Source organism: Oncorhynchus clarkii, chromosome 15 (genome assembly GCF_045791955.1).
Source record: "Oncorhynchus clarkii lewisi isolate Uvic-CL-2024 chromosome 15, UVic_Ocla_1.0, whole genome shotgun sequence".
Lineage (NCBI taxonomy): Eukaryota > Metazoa > Chordata > Actinopteri > Salmoniformes > Salmonidae > Oncorhynchus > Oncorhynchus clarkii.
The window spans coordinates 1,242,799-1,261,117 of NC_092161.1; the positions used below are offsets into that span (position 1 = coordinate 1,242,799).

Below are 18,319 nucleotides of genomic sequence, written 5' to 3' on the forward strand. Positions count from 1 at the left end.
GTAGGTAGGTAGGTAGGTAGGTAGGTAGGTAGGTAGGTAGGTAGGTAGATAGGTAGGTAGATAGGTAGGTAGGTAGGTAGGTACAGAGGTAGGTAGAGAGGTAGGTAGGTAGGAAGGTAGGTAGGTAGGTAGAGAGGTAGGTAGAGAGGTAGGTAGGTAGGTAGGTAGGTAGGTAGGTAGGTAGGTAGAGATGTCGAGTGGTAGAGAAGGAGGTAGAGAGGTAGGTAGGTAGGTAGGTAGGTAGGTAGGTAGGTAGGTAGGTAGGTAGGTAGGTAGGTAGGTACAGTTGAAGTCGGAAGTTTACATTCACTTTTGTTGGAGTCATGAAAACTAATTTTTCAACCACTCCACAAATGTCTTGTTAACAAACTATAGTTTTGTCAAGTCAGTTAGGACATCTACTTTGTGCATGACACATGTCATTTTTACAACAATTGTTTACAGACAGATTATTTCACTTATAATTCTCTGTATCACAACTCCAGTGGGTCAGAAGATTACGTACACTAAATTGACTGTGCCTTTAAACAGCTTGGAAAATTCCAGAAAAATTATGTCATGGCTTTAGAAGCTTCTGATAGACGAATTAACATCATTTGGAGGTGTACCTGTGGATGTATTTTAAGGCCTACCTTCAAACACAGTGCATCTTGGCTTGACACCATGGGAAAATCAAAAGAAATCAGCCAAGACATCAGAAAAAAACTGTAGACGTCCACAAGTCTGGTTCATCCTTGGGAGCAATTTCCAAATGCCTGAAGGTACCACGTTCATCTGTACAAACAGATGAGCAGTCATACCGCTCAGGAAGGAGACGCGTTCTGTCTCCTAGAGATACTTTAATTTGCACTTTTCGCACCAATCTCAGAAAAACAGCAAAGGACCTTGTGAAGATGCTGGAGGAAACAGGTACAAAAGTATCTATATCCACATTAAAACGAGTCCTATATCTACATAACCTGAAAGGCCATGAAAAGCCAGACTACAGTTTGCAATTGCACATGGGGACAAAGATCATACTTTTTGATGGGACAAAAATACAACTGTTTGGCATAATGACAATCGTTATGTTTGGAGGAAAAAGGGGGAGGCTTGCAAGCCGAAGAACACCATCCCAACCGTGAAACACAGGGGTGGCAGCATCATGTTGTGGGGGTGCTTTGCTGCAGGAGGGACGGGTGCACTTCACAAAATAGATGGAATCATGAGGAGGAAAATTAGGTGGATATATTGAAGCCACATCTCAAGACATCAGTTAAAGCTTGGTCGCAAATGGGTCTTCCAAATGGACAATGACCCCAAGCATACTTCCAAAGTTGTGGCAAAATGGCTTAAGGACAACAAAGTCAAGGTATTGGAGTGGCCATCACAAAGCCCTGACCTCAATCCCATAGAAAATGTGTGGGCAGAACTGAAAAAGCTTGTGTGAGCAAGGAGGCCTACAAACTTGACTCAGGCACACCAGCTATGTCAGAAGGAACTTATTGTGGGAAGCTTATGGAAGGCTACCCGAAACGTTTGACCCAAGTTAAACAATTTAAAGGCAATGCTACCAAATACTAATTGAGTGTATGTGAACTTCTGACCCACTGGGAATGTGATGAAAGAAGTAAAAGCTGAAATAAATCATTCTCTCTACTATTATTCTGACATTTCACATTCTTAAAATAAAGTGTGTGATCCTAACCGACCTAAAACAGGGAATTTTTACTAGGATTAAATTTAAGGAATTATGAAATACTGAGTTTAAAAAGATTTGGCTAAGGTGTATGTAAACTTCTGACTTCAACTGTAGGTTTGTAGATAGGAAGGGAGAGTAGGTAGTGAGGTGTAGGTGTGTTCAGAACAGTGGGAGGACAGACATAAACACACCCTACCTTACCGACGCCACCACACACACTCATACTGACACAGAGGGAGAGAGAGGAGTAGTTATAGTTCTCACTTAGAGTTATATCCAGACCAGACCACCGGAGATATCACTGCTTCTCCTATACCTGGCCCATCCTGTATCACTCACCTGCCATAGGTAAGATTCATACAGCATGGTAGTTATTTCATCAATGACAGTGTTATTCTTTCACTACTGTTAAATCAGTCTGTTTTCATGTTGAGATTGATAAGGTTGATATATTGCTCTTTCAGTCAGTGTTGTTACAGGTATTGTCGACTGTAAAGTTCATTCTCTGTGAACTGGCACATAAAGCTTTCTTTGTGAATTCACCAGGGAGTTGGAAGTATATTATGAGGTAGTTCTATGTACTTAGTAAGGTGTGCACACTGACCATTGTCTGATAATAATAGTGCTTAATAGATGTGGAACCAGTTTTTCCATCAGCAGTAAGCCATGGGTTAGGGTTAGGAGGGGTTAGGAGAGATTAGGAAGGGTTAGGAGGGGTTATGAAGGGTTAGGAGATGTTAGGAGGGGTTAGGAGAGGTTAGGAATGGTCAGGAGGGGTTAGGAAGGGTTAGGAGGGGTTAGGAATCGTTAGGATTGGTTAGGAAGGGTTAGGAAGGGTTAGGAGAGGTTATGAAGGGTTAGGAGGGGTTAGGAAGGGTTAGGAGGGGTTAGGAAGAGTTAGGAGGGGTTAGGAAGGGTTAGGAGAGGTTGGGAACGGATAGGAGAGGTAAGAAATGATCAGGAAGGGTTAGGAAGGGTTAGGAAGGGTTAGGAGGGGTTAGGAGAGATTAGGAAGGGTTAGGAAGGGTTAGGAGAGGTTATGAAGGGTTAGGAGAGGTTATGAAGGGTTAGGAGGGGTTAGGAAGGGTTATGAGGGGTTAGGAGAGAATAGGAAGGGTCAGGAGGGGTTAGGAGAGATTAGGAAGGGTTAGGAGAGGTTAGGAACGGTTATGAGGGGTTAGGAAGGGTTTGGAGGGTTTAGGAGATGTTAATAAGAGCTAGAATAGGTTTGGAAGGGTTTAGAGGGGTTAGGTGGCGTTTAGGAAGGGTTTGGGAGGGTCAGTGGGGGTTAGGAAGGGGTTAGGGGAGTTTATGGGAGGTTAGGAGGGGTTAGGAAAGGTTTGGAGGGGCTGGGAAGGGTTAGGAGGGGATAGGACAGGTTAGAAAGGTTTAGGAAGGGCTAGGAAGGGTTAGGAGAGGTTAGGAACGGTTAGGAGGGGATATGAGGGGTTTGGAGGGGTTAGGTGGGGTTAGGATAGGTTAGGAAGGGTCGGTAGGTGTTAGAAAGGGTTGGGATAGGTTAGGAGGGGTTAGCAAGGGGTTAGGAGGGGCTGGGAAGTGTTAGGAGAGGGTAGGACAGGTTAGGAGGGTTAGGAAGGGTTAGGAGGGTTTAGGAAGGGTTAGGAGGGGTTAGGAAGTGTTAGGAGGGGTTAGGAGGGGTTATGAAGGGTTAGGTGGGTATAGGTAGGGTTAGGAGGGTGTAGGAAGGGTTAGAAAGGGTTGGGAAGTGTTAGGAGGGGTTAGGAGGGGTTATGAAGGGTTAGGTGGGTATAGGAAGGGTTAGGAGGGTTTAGGAAGGGTTGGGAGGGGTTATGAAGGGTTAGGAGGGTATAGGACAGGTTAGGAGGTGATAGAAGGGTTAGGAAGTGTTAGGTGGGTATAGGACAGGTTAGGAGGTGATAGAAGGGTTGGGAGGGTTTAGGAAGGGTTAGGAGGTGTTAGGTGGGTATAGGACAGGTTAGGAGGTGATAGAAGGGTTAGGAAGTGTTAGGTGGGTGTAGGACAGGTTAGGAGGTGATAGAAGGGTTAGGAGGGATTAGGATGTGTTAGGTGGGGTTAGGATGGGTTAGGAAGTGTTGTGACGTTGTATTAGTTAATGTGACGACTGTTGTTCATCGAATGATTAAAGTTTCTAATTGCGTGATTAACTGAATCAAGCAATTATTAACTCATTAACCTGGGGCACCATGTGAAAACTAGTTTTTATTGAGTTTCTATTTCCCAAATTAACTCAAAGAATATCAGAATATCGATTTTACAACAGCCGCTAATTAACCAATTACCTCTACAATCTCGTTCTGAACGTCGTATAGCCCGTAAAACTGCACGGACCCTGGTCCCACTAATTAATTTGTACCAAACCAATCTTAGTTGAATATTTATTTACTAAAAAGCTAAAATGATGATAAAAGATACACATAGACAAAACACATTATAGGCTATTGATTAGAACTTAGTATAACGGGCCAACACACTATAGCGGTTGTTACTCACAATGAGGATTTAAAAAGAGAGAGAAAAAGAGTACACAAGAGAAATATACATTTGGGTGAATTTGTCAGCTATGCTATTCTAACCCTAGCCTTGCCCCAAACTGCCGCTCTTATGGGTCAGAATATAATGATGTAATTATGTGGGGATGATCTCAGAGGATTCTCTGCGTAGGCCTTCAGCTGTTCGATGACACACTCCCCCGGCGCACCTCCCTGATCGTCCTCCCGCTGTCAGTGTCCTTTTGGGCTTAGGAGTCTGTACCCTAACCCTTTGCTCTGGAAGGGGTCTTCTGAGGACAGACAGCTCTGTAGCTCAGAGCTCACAGCATAGGAATGAAACCCTTTAGATACCACGATTCGATGGGAGATGGAGGCTAGGTGGTTCGACTTGAATTCACCCGCTTAGACACAGCTACTCATCCGTAGCTTGGGTAGAAAAGGATTTCTTTGTCCTCAAACTTGCTTCTGGGTTCGTTGACTTTTTAGACCTTGCTGCAGCTGGGGTCACGTAGTCTTCCTGTAAATTCTATACTCACAGGTTTTATACACTTGGGTCAGAAGTGGGCGTAACCGCCTTTTTTAGGACAATTCTCTGGGCTTACCAAATTAATGAGGCAAGGTCTAGATTTTATTCAAATCCAATTCTAGACAACTAACTTAACATTTCATCTTCCCCAACACATTCTCTTTGATTAGGATATTTTCCATACAACGTACAATGTATAAACATCAAACATCTACTAGGAAAACTCTTCACGTTACACTGTTTTCGAAATAACGTCATCTATAACCTTTAATAACAAAACAAAAATGACATACATTTTCATATTCCATCTATCGTCATGACCACCATTGTGGCTGACGGAAACCATTGTTCCAAAGTCCCTTTATTTCATGTTTAATGTTCTGAGGCTGGTTCTCCATAGTGACAGGATAAAAGGAATGTGTCTGTGGCCCCCACATCTTCAGACCCCTAGATCTCTCCTCCTCTGTTGGGGTTGAGAGATAATCTGTAGGGTTGTGGTCTCCTGTAACCTGACCTGATCAGGACAGTCATGACAGTAAGGAAGGGTTTGGAGGGGTTCGGAGGGTTTAGGAAGGATTAGGAGGTGTTAGGAAGGGAAGGGTTTGGAGGGGTTTTGAAGGGTTATGAAGGGTTAGGAGGTGTTAGGAAGGGAAGGGTTTGGAGGGGTTTTGAAGGGTTATGAAGGGTTTAGAGTGGTTAGGGAGGGTTAGGAACGGTTAGGAGGGGTTTTGAAGGGTTAGGAACGGTTAGGAGGGGTTTTGAAGGGTTAGGAACGGTTAGGAGGCGTTTTGAAGGGTTAGGAAAGGTTAGGAGTGGTTTGGAGTGGTTAGGAGTGTTGAGGAAAGGTTAGAAAGGGTTAGGATGGGTTAGGGCATATGAAGGATTATGATTAGGAAGGGTTAGGGATAGGAACTGTTAGATCATAGGAAGGGTTAGGATGACTTAGGGAAGGTTGTTGAAGTGAGAGCTCCATCAGTGCTATTTTAATAAGGCTGATCATGACTTTTAAGTACTGCAGTTGTTACTTGGAGACTTTTATCTCCCTCACCAACTTCAAACATCTGCTATCTGAGCAGCTAACCGATCGCTGCAGCTGTACATAGTCTATTGGTAAATAGCCCACCCATTTTCACCTACCTCATCCCCATACTGTTTTTATTTATTTATTTTTCTGCTCTTTTGCACACCAATATCTCTACCTTTACATAACCATCTGATCATTTATCACTCCAGTGTTAATCTGCATAATTGTAATTATTTGCCTACCTTCTCATGCCTTTTGCACACAATGTATATATAGACTCCCCTTTTTTCTACTGTGTTATTGACTTGTTAATTGTTTACTCCATGTGTAACTCTGTGTTGTCTGTTCACACTGCTATGCCTTATCTTGGCCAGGTCGCAGTTGCAAATGAGAACTTGTTCTCAACTAGCCTACCTGGTTAAATAAAGGTGAAATTAAAAAAAAAAAAAAAAAAACTTCTCATGTGAAACTCAACTATTGGTGGGTGGAGGTTAGTTAATGGACTTGTTCACAATCTGTTTGTCTGAGGAGAAACTAGAAGCCTGGTAGGACAAGGTGTAGTCATCAGTTGAACTAGCAGTTGGAATTGAACAAAGTCACCTTATGCCAGATATTTCTTCTGGTTCCATCACATAGGACCACTAAGCTAGTGCTGCAGTATATTGGGATCATTTTGATACGGTCAACAGACATATAAACAGCACCCTTTGATGTACTAAAGGAGTTGTCCTCCATATGCCAGTCTGCCAGCAGAACAGTGTTGACTCAGTCACTTCTAATCACTTCTAGTCACTTCCAGAAGCCTGTAGTAGTTAGGTAGTGGTAAATAATTATAGGACAGTAGTAAACTAATTAGTTCAGGGTAGATTAATCATACCACATTTTTTATTTGGAATGTTGACCTTCAGTTGACATGATGATGATGAGTCATGGGATCAGTGTGTATGCTGGATAAACCGTGCATTCAATTTTACCTGACTCCACCTTACCCGACTCCACATTTAGTAGTAGTAACGATGATAGGTGACAGGCATCCTGGTTTGGCCTTCAGAACCACTGGGGCGTTGCCAGTGAAATCACTGTTAGCACTAACCCTATTGTTGAAGTTGACGTGAATACTGCAGTGACATTCATGTTTGTTTTAAATGAGTCAGGCCTTAATCTGAGATTAGGTTTCTGTCCCAAAATGGCACACTACTCCCTATGTAATGAACTACTATTGGCCACGGCCCAAAGAGGTTTGGTGTTTGAGGGCCCCATAGTTCCTTACGTAGGGAGTAGGCTGCCATTTGGGACACATTCCTGGTACCATGACTGAGCAGGTTTTAATAAGGGCTGGGGATAGTTAGCTTGAGATTTTTTCAGGCAGCCGGTTCATATCCTGTTTGAGGTCACCAAGCTCCACTCACCACACACTCCCTGTCCTCACTACACCTTGGACCTGTCAGCTGCTCAGCAACACTCAATCCTGTTTCTAAAAAGAGAAGGTTGTAATAGTACTCTTAAATTGTATATAGTATGACTTCCTCTATCTAAATATCGGTATATAGTAAATTTGACTTCCTCTATCTAACTATCTGTATATAATAAGTATGACTTCCTCTATCTAACTATCTGTATATAGTATGACTTCCTCTATCTAACTATCTGTATATAGTATGACTTCCTCTATCTAAATATCTGTATATAGTAAATATGACTTCCTCTATCTAACTATCTGTATATAGTAAGTATGACTTCCTCTATCTAACTATCTGTATATAGTAAGTATGACTTCCTCTATCTAACTATCTGTATATAGTATGACTTCCTATTTCTAACTATCTGTATATAGTGTGACTTCCTCTATCTAACTATCTGTATATAGTAAGTATGACTTCCCCTTTCTAACTATCTGTATATAGTATGTATGACTTCCTCTATCTAACTATCTGTATATAGTAAGTATGTCTTCCTTTATCTAACTACCTGTAAATGGTAAGTGTGAATTCCTCTATCTAACTATCTGTATATAGTAAGTATGACTTCCTCTATTTAAATATCTGTATATAGTATGCCTTCCTCTATCTAACTATCTGTATATAGTATGACTTCCTCTATTTAACACTCTGTATGTAGTAAGTATGACATCCTCTATTTAACTATCTGTATACACTAAGTATGACTTCCTCTATCTAACTATCTGTATATAGTATGACTTCCTCTATCTCACTATCTGTATATAGTATGACTTCCTCTATCTAAATATCTGTATATAGTAAATATGACTTCCTCTATCTAACTATCTGTATATAGTAAGTATGACTTCCTCTATCTAACTATCTGTATATAGTAAGTATGACTTCCTCTATCTAACTATCTGTATATAGTATGACTTCCTCTATCTAACTATCTGTATATACTAAGTATGACTTCCCCTTTCTAACTAGCTGTAAATAGTAGGTATGACTTCCTCTATCTAACTATCTGTATATAGTGTGACTTCCTCTATCTAACTATCTGTATATAGTAAGTATGACTTCCCCTTTCTAACTATCTGTATATAGTATGTATGACTTCCTCTATCTAACTATCTGTGTATAGTAAGTATGTCTTCCTTTATCTAACTATCTGTATATGGTAAGTGTGAATTCCTCTATCTAACTATCTGTATATAGTAAGTATGACTTCCTCTATTTAAATATCTGTATATAGTAAGTATGACTTCCTCTATCTAACTATCTGTATATAGTATGACTTCCTCTATCTAACTATCTGTATATAGTATGACTTCCTCTATTTAACACTCTGTATATAGTAAGTATGACATCCTCTATTTAACTATCTGTATATACTAAGTATGACTTCCTCTATCTAACTATCTGTATATAGTAAGCATGACTTCCTCTATCTAACTATCTGTATATAGTATGACTTCCTCTATCTAACTATCTGAATATAGTATGACTTCCTCTATCTAACTATCTGTATATAGTATGACTTCCTCTATCTAACTATCTGTATATAGTAAGTGTGAATTCCTCTATTTAACTATCTGTATATAGTAAGTATGACTTCCTCTATTTAACTATCTGTATATAGTAAGTATGACTTCCTCTATCTAACTATCTGTATATAGTATGACTTCCTCTATCTAACTATCTGAATATAGTATGACTTCCTCTATCTAACTATCTGTATATAGTATGACTTCCTCTATTTAACTATCTGTATATCGTAAGTATGACTTCCTCTATCTAACTATCTGTATATAGTAAGTATGACTTCCTCTATCTAACTATCTGTATATAGTATGACTTCCTCCATCTAACTATCTGTATATAGTAAGTATGACTTCCCCTTTCTAACTAGCTGTAAATAGTAAGTATGACTTCCTCTATCTAACTATCTGTATATATTGTGACTTCCTCTATCTAACTATCTGTATATAGTAAGTATGACTTCCCCTTTCTAACTATCTGTATATAGTATGTATGACTTCCTCTATCTAACTATCTGTGTATAGTAAGTATGTCTTCCTTTATCTAACTATCTGTATATGGTAAGTGTGAATTCCTCTATCTAACTATCTGCATATAGTAAGTATGACTTCCTCTATTTAAATATCTGTATATAGTAAGTATGACTTCCTCTATCTAACTATCTGTATATAGTATGACTTCCTCTATCTAACTATCTGTATATAGTATGACTTCCTCTATTTAACACTCTGTATATAGTAAGTATGACATCCTCTATTTAACTATCTGTATATACTAAGTATGACTTCCTCTATCTAACTATCTGTATATAGTAAGTATGACTTCCTCTATCTAACTATCTGTATATAGTATGACTTCCTCTATCTAACTATCTGTATATAGTAAGTATGACTTCCCCTTTCTAACTAGCTGTAAATAGTAAGTATGACTTCCTCTATCTAACTATCTGTATATAGTGTGACTTCCTCTATCTAACTATCTGTATATAGTAAGTATGACTTCCCCTTTCTAACTATCTGTATATAGTATGTATGACTTCCTCTATCTAACTATCTGTGTATAGTAAGTATGTCTTCCTTTATCTAACTATCGGTATATGGTAAGTGTGAATTCCTCTATCTAACTATCTGTATATAGTAAGTATGACTTCCTCTATTTAAACATCTGTATATAGTAAGTATGACTTCCTCTATCTAACTATCTGTATATAGTATGACTTCATCTATCTAACTATCTGTATATAGTATGACTTCCTCTATTTAACACTCTGTATATAGTAAGTATGACATCCTCTATTTAACTATCTGTATATACTAAGTATGACTTCCTCTATCTAACTATCTGTATATAGTAAGTGTGAATTCCTCTATTTAACTATCTGTATATAGTAAGTATGACTTCCTCTATTTAACTATCTGTATATAGTAAGTATGACTTCCTCTATCTAACTATCTGTATATAGTATGACTTCCTCTATCTAACTATCTGAATATAGTATGACTTCCTCTATCTAACTATCTGTATATAGTATGACTTCCTCTATTTAACTATCTGTATATCGTAAGTATGACTTCCTCTATTTAACTATCTGTATATAGTAAGTATGACTTCCTCTATCTAACAATATGTATATAGTAAGTATTACCACTGAATGAATCTGTATTAATTCAGTAACTAGACTTCCTCTATCTGTATATAGTATGACTTCCTCTATCTAACTATCTGTATATAGTAAGTATGACTTCCTCTATCTAACTATCTGTATATGGCAAGTATGACTTCCTCTATTTAACTATCTGTATATAGTAAGTGTGAATTCCTCTATCTAACTATCTGTATATAGTATGACTTCCTCTATCTAACTATCTGTATATAGTAAGTATGACTTCCCCTTTCTAACTAGCTGTAAATAGTAAGTATGACTTCCTCTATCTAACTATCTGTGTATAGTAAGTATGTCTTCCTTTATCTAACTATCTGTATATGGTAAGTGTGAATTCCTCTATCTAACTATCTGTATATAATAAGTATGACTTCCTCTATTTAACTATCTGTATATAGTAAGTATGACTTCCTCTATCTAACTATCTGTATATAGTATGACTTCCTCTATCTAACTAGCTGTATATAGTATGATTTCCTCTATCTAAATATCTGTATATAGTAAATATGACTTCCTCTATCTAACTATCTGTATATAGTGTGACTTCCTCTATCTAACTATCTGTATATAGTAAGTATGACTTCCCCTTTCTAACTATCTGTATATAGTATGTATGACTTCCTCTATCTAACTATCTGTGTATAGTAAGTATGTCTTCCTTTATCTAACTATCTGTATATGGTAAGTGTGAATTCCTCTATCTAACTATCTGTATATAGTAAGTATGACTTCCTCTATTTAAATATCTGTATATAGTAAGTATGACTTCCTCTATCTAACTATCTGTATATAGTATGACTTCCTCTATCTAACTATCTGTATATAGAATGACTTCCTCTATTTAACACTCTGTATATAGTAAGTATGACATCCTCTATTTAACTATCTGTATATACTAAGTATGACTTCCTCTATCTAACTATCTGTATATAGTAAGTATGACTTCCTCTATCTAACTATCTGTATATAGTATGACTTCCTCTATCTAACTATCTGTATATAGTAAGTATGACTTCCCCTTTCTAACTAGCTGTAAATAGTAAGTATGACTTCCTCTATCTAACTATCTGTATATAGTGTGACTTCCTCTATCTAACTATCTGTATATAGTAAGTATGACTTCCCCTTTCTAACTATCTGTATATAGTATGTATGACTTCCTCTATCTAACTATCTGTGTATAGTAAGTATGTCTTCCTTTATCTAACTATCTGTATATGGTAAGTGTGAATTCCTCTATCTAACTATCTGTATATAGTAAGTATGACTTCCTCTATTTAAACATCTGTATATAGTAAGTATGACTTCCTCTATCTAACTATCTGTATATAGTATGACTTCCTCTATCTAACTATCTGTATATAGTAAGTATGACTTCCTCTATCTAACTATCTGTATATAGTATGACTTCCTCTATCTAACTATCTGTATATAGTAAGTATGACTTCCCCTTTCTAACTAGCTGTAAATAGTAAGTATGACTTCCTCTATCTAACTATCTGTATATAGTGTGACTTCCTCTATCTAACTATCTGTATATAGTAAGTATGACTTCCCCTTTCTAACTATCTGTATATAGTATGTATGACTTCCTCTATCTAACTATCTGTGTATAGTAAGTATGTCTTCCTTTATCTAACTATCTGTATATGGTAAGTGTGAATTCCTCTATCTAACTATCTGTATATAGTAAGTATGACTTCCTCTATTTAAACATCTGTATATAGTAAGTATGACTTCCTCTATCTAGCTATCTGTATATAGTATGACTTCCTCTATTTAACACTCTGTATATAGTAAGTATGACATCCTCTATTTAACTATCTGTATATACTAAGTATGACTTCCTCTATCTAACTATCTGTATATAGTAAGTATGACTTCCTCTATTTAAACATCTGTATATAGTAAGTATGACTTCCTCTATCTAACTATCTGTATATAGTATGACTTCATCTATCTAACTATCTGTATATAGTATGACTTCCTCTATTTAACACTCTGTATATAGTAAGTATGACATCCTCTATTTAACTATCTGTATATACTAAGTATGACTTCCTCTATCTAACGATCTGTATATAGTAAGTGTGAATTCCTCTATTTAACTATCTGTATATAGTAAGTATGACTTCCTCTATTTAACTATCTGTATATAGTAAGTATGACTTCCTCTATCTAACTATCTGTATATAGTATGACTTCCTCTATCTAACTATCTGAATATAGTATGACTTCCTCTATCTAACTATCTGTATATAGTATGACTTCCTCTATTTAACTATCTGTATATCGTAAGTATGACTTCCTCTATTTAACTATCTGTATATAGTAAGTATGACTTCCTCTATCTAACAATATGTATATAGTAAGTATTACCACTGAATGAATCTGTATTAATTCAGTAACTAGACTTCCTCTATCTGTATATAGTATGACTTCCTCTATCTAACTATCTGTATATAGTAAGTATGACTTCCTCTATCTAACTATCTGTATATAGTAAGTGTGAATTCCTCTATCTAACTATCTGTATATAGTATGACTTCCTCTATCTAACTATCTGTATATAGTAAGTATGACTTCCCCTTTCTAACTAGCTGTAAATAGTAAGTATGACTTCCTCTATCTAACTATCTGTGTATAGTAAGTATGTCTTCCTTTATCTAACTATCTGTATATGGTAAGTGTGAATTCCTCTATCTAACTATCTGTATATAATAAGTATGACTTCCTCTATTTAACTATCTGTATATAGTAAGTATGACTTCCTCTATCTAACTATCTGTATATAGTATGACTTCCTCTATCTAACTAACTGTATATAGTATGATTTCCTCTATCTAAATATCTGTATATAGTAAATATGACTTCCTCTATCTAACTATCTGTATATAGTGTGACTTCCTCTATCTAACTATCTGTATATAGTAAGTATGAATTCCCCTTTCTAACTATCTGTATATAGTATGTATGACTTCCTCTATCTAACTATCTGTGTATAGTAAGTATGTCTTCCTTTATCTAACTATCTGTATATGGTAAGTGTGAATTCCTCTATCTAACTATCTGTATATAGTAAGTATGACTTCCTCTATTTAAATATCTGTATATAGTAAGTATGACTTCCTCTATCTAACTATCTGTATATAGTATGACTTCCTCTATCTAACTATCTGTATATAGTATGACTTCCTCTATTTAACACTCTGTATATAGTAAGTATGACATCCTCTATTTAACTATCTGTATATACTAAGTATGACTTCCTCTATCTAACTATATGTATATAGTAAGTATGACTTCCTCTATCTAACTATCTGTATATAGTATGACTTCCTCTATCTAACTATCTGTATATAGTAAGTATGACTTCCCCTTTCTAACTAGCTGTAAATAGTAAGTATGACTTCCTCTATCTAACTATCTGTGTATAGTAAGTATGTCTTCCTTTATCTAACTATCTGTATATGGTAAGTGTGAATTCCTCTATCTAACTATCTGTATATAATAAGTATGACTTCCTCTATTTAACTATCTGTATATAGTAAGTATGACTTCCTCTATCTAACTATCTGTATATAGTATGACTTCCTCTATCTAACTAACTGTATATAGTATGATTTCCTCTATCTAAATATCTGTATATAGTAAATATGACTTCCTCTATCTAACTATCTGTATATAGTGTGACTTCCTCTATCTAACTATCTGTATATAGTAAGTATGAATTCCCCTTTCTAACTATCTGTATATAGTATGTATGACTTCCTCTATCTAACTATCTGTGTATAGTAAGTATGTCTTCCTTTATCTAACTATCTGTATGTGGTAAGTGTGAATTCCTCTATCTAACTATCTGTATATAGTAAGTATGACTTCCTCTATTTAAATATCTGTATATAGTAAGTATGACTTCCTCTATCTAACTATCTGTATATAGTATGACTTCCTCTATCTAACTATCTGTATATAGTATGACTTCCTCTATTTAACACTCTGTATATAGTAAGTATGACATCCTCTATTTAACTATCTGTATATACTAAGTATGACTTCCTCTATCTAACTATCTGTATATAGTAAGTATGACTTCCTCTATCTAACTATCTGTATATAGTATGACTTCCTCTATCTAACTATCTGTATATAGTAAGTATGACTTCCCCTTTCTAACTAGCTGTAAATAGTAAGTATGACTTCCTCTATCTAACTATCTGTATATAGTGTGACTTCCTCTATCTAACTATCTGTATATAGTAAGTATGACTTCCCCTTTCTAACTATCTATATATAGTATGTATGACTTCCTCTATCTAACTATCTGTGTATAGTAAGTATGTCTTCCTTTATCTAACTATCTGTATATGGTAAGTGTGAATTCCTCTATCTAACTATCTGTATATAGTAAGTATGACTTCCTCTATTTAAACATCTGTATATAGTAAGTATGACTTCCTCTATCTAACTATCTGTATATAGTATGACTTCCTCTATCTAACTATCTGTATATAGTAAGTATGACTTCCTCTATCTAACTATCTGTATATAGTATGACTTCCTCTATCTAACTATCTGTATATAGTAAGTATGACTTCCCCTTTCTAACTAGCTGTAAATAGTAAGTATGACTTCCTCTATCTAACTATCTGTATATAGTGTGACTTCCTCTATCTAACTATCTGTATATAGTAAGTATGACTTCCCCTTTCTAACTATCTGTATATAGTATGTATGACTTCCTCTATCTAACTATCTTGTGTATAGTAAGTATGTCTTCCTTTATCTAACTATCTGTATATGGTAAGTGTGAATTCCTCTATCTAACTATCTGTATATAGTAAGTATGACTTCCTCTATTTAAACATCTGTATATAGTAAGTATGACTTCCTCTATCTAACTATCTGTATATAGTATGACTTCCTCTATTTAACACTCTGTATATAGTAAGTATGACATCCTCTATTTAACTATCTGTATATACTAAGTATGACTTCCTCTATCTAACTATCTGTATATAGTAAGTGTGAATTCCTCTATTTAACTATCTGTATATAGTAAGTATGACTTCCTCTATTTAACTATCTGTATATAGTAAGTATGACTTCCTCTATCTAACTATCTGTATATAGTATGACTTCCTCTATCTAACTATCTGAATATAGTATGACTTCCTCTATCTAACTATCTGTATATAGTATGACTTCCTCTATTTAACTATCTGTATATCGTACGTATGACTTCCTCTATCTAACTATCTGTATATAGTAAGTATGACTTCCTCTATCTAACTATCTGTATATAGTATGACTTCCTCCATCTAACTATCTGTATATAGTAAGTATGACTTCCCCTTTCTAACTAGCTGTAAATAGTAAGTATGACTTCCTCTATCTAACTATCTGTATATATTGTGACTTCCTCTATCTAACTATCTGTATATAGTAAGTATGACTTCCCCTTTCTAACTATCTGTATATAGTATGTATGACTTCCTCTATCTAACTATCTGTGTATAGTAAGTATGTCTTCCTTTATCTAACTATCTGTATATGGTAAGTGTGAATTCCTCTATCTAACTATCTGTATATAGTAAGTATGACTTCCTCTATTTAAATATCTGTATATAGTAAGTATGACTTCCTCTATCTAACTATCTGTATATAGTATGACTTCCTCTATCTAACTATCTGTATATAGTATGACTTCCTCTATTTAACACTCTGTATATAGTAAGTATGACATCCTCTATTTAACTATCTGTATATACTAAGTATGACTTCCTCTATCTAACTATCTGTATATAGTAAGTATGACTTCCTCTATCTAACTATCTGTATATAGTATGACTTCCTCTATCTAACTATCTGTATATAGTAAGTATGACTTCCCCTTTCTAACTAGCTGTAAATAGTAAGTATGACTTCCTCTATCTAACTATCTGTATATAGTGTGACTTCCTCTATCTAACTATCTGTATATAGTAAGTATGACTTCCCCTTTCTAACTATCTGTATATAGTATGTATGACTTCCTCTATCTAACTATCTGTGTATAGTAAGTATGTCTTCCTTTATCTAACTATCGGTATATGGTAAGTGTGAATTCCTCTATCTAACTATCTGTATATAGTAAGTATGACTTCCTCTATTTAAACATCTGTATATAGTAAGCATGACTTCCTCTATCTAACTATCTGTATATAGTATGACTTCCTCTATCTAACTATCTGTCTATAGTATGACTTCCTCTATTTAACACTCTGTATATAGTAAGTATGACATCCTCTATTTAACTATCTGTATATACTAAGTATGACTTCCTCTATCTAAATATCTGTATATAGTAAGTGTGAATTCCTCTATTTAACTATCTGTATATAGTAAGTATGACTTCCTCTATTTAACTATCTGTATATAGTAAGTATGACTTCCTCTATCCAACTATCTGTATATAGTATGACTTCCTCTATCTAACTATCTGAATATAGTATGACTTCCTCTATCTAACTATCTGTATATAGTATGACTTCCTCTATTTAACTATCTGTATATAGTAAGTATGACTTCCTCTATCTAACTATCTGTATATGGCAAGTATGACTTCCTCTATTTAACTATCTGTATATAGTAAGTGTGAATTCCTCTATCTAACTATCTGTATATAGTATGACTTCCTCTATCTAACTATCTGTATATAGTAAGTATGACTTCCCCTTTCTAACTAGCTGTAAATAGTAAGTATGACTTCCTCTATCTAACTATCTGTGTATAGTAAGTATGTCTTCCTTTATCTAACTATCTGTATATGGTAAGTGTGAATTCCTCTATCTAACTATCTGTATATAATAAGTATGACTTCCTCTATTTAACTATCTGTATATAGTAAGTATGACTTCCTCTATCTAACTATCTGTATATAGTATGACTTCCTCTATCTAACTAGCTGTATATAGTATGATTTCCTCTATCTAACTATCTGTATATAGTAAGTATGACTTCCTCTATCTAACTATCTGTTTATAGTATGACTTCCTCTATCTAACTATCTGTTTATAGTATGACTTCCTCTATTTAACTATCTGTATATCGTAAGTATGACTTCCTCTATTTAACTATCTGAATATAGTAAGTATGACTTCCTCTATTTAACTATCTGTATATAGTATTTATGACTTCCTCTATCTAACAATATGTACATAGTAAGTATGACCACTGAATGAATCTGTATTAATTCAGTAACTAGACTTCCTCTATCTGTATATAGTATGACTTCCTCTATCTAACTATCTGTATATAGTAAGTATGATTTCCTCTATTTAACTATCTGTATATAGTAAGTATGACTTCCTCTATTTAACTATCTGTATATAGTAAGTATGACCACTGAATGAATCTGTATTAATTCAGTAACTAGACTTCCTCTATCTTGATTTAAAGCGGTCATGTAGCTGTCTTCTCATAAATCAAAGCTCACCCATAGTTCTCTGCTTTGGTTTTGCCTTTGCGTTCTCATACAGTACAGCAAGCTGTATTCTTACAGTCAGTGACATTTTATAGTCCTTCCGTGACACTAATGTGATATGTCGTAGTGTTTGCTCAGTGACACCCTGTGTGTTTGTCTGGCAGTGCTGATATCTGTCCGAAGGGGCAATTACACGCCCCTGATTGCGGAAGTTGTTTGTTGCCATAGTGGCTAGTTGACGCCAAGTTGACAGGCCTGCTGGTCTTAGGCCACCTGTTCTCCAGAACAGTCATGAGATTACCTGCTTTTATAATAGGCTCTTTACTGCAGAATATCTACTGTATATTGCCTTTAACCTTAAAAGTAAGTCATTTTGACCCCAGAGGCATATTTTTGTTCACAGCCCAGAGGTGGTTTATTCAATTCTTCATTCAACTTGTTCTTACCAAATCTAAATCATTGAGTGTTTCTGTATCAATATGGACAT

At 35.5% G+C, this 18,319-nt stretch overlaps 1 protein-coding gene across 1 annotated transcript in view; it reads left to right on the forward strand.

Moving 5' to 3' along the window:
* The first annotated feature begins 1,921 nt into the window (after positions 1-1,921).
* LOC139366862 (villin-like) overlaps positions 1,922-18,319 on the forward strand; it is a 70,763-nt gene continuing 54,365 nt past the window's right edge. Inside the window, exon 1 of the mRNA XM_071104556.1 lies at positions 1,922-2,029. The gene's annotated coding sequence lies outside the window, so the exon portion shown is untranslated. The remainder of the gene's footprint in view (positions 2,030-18,319) is intronic.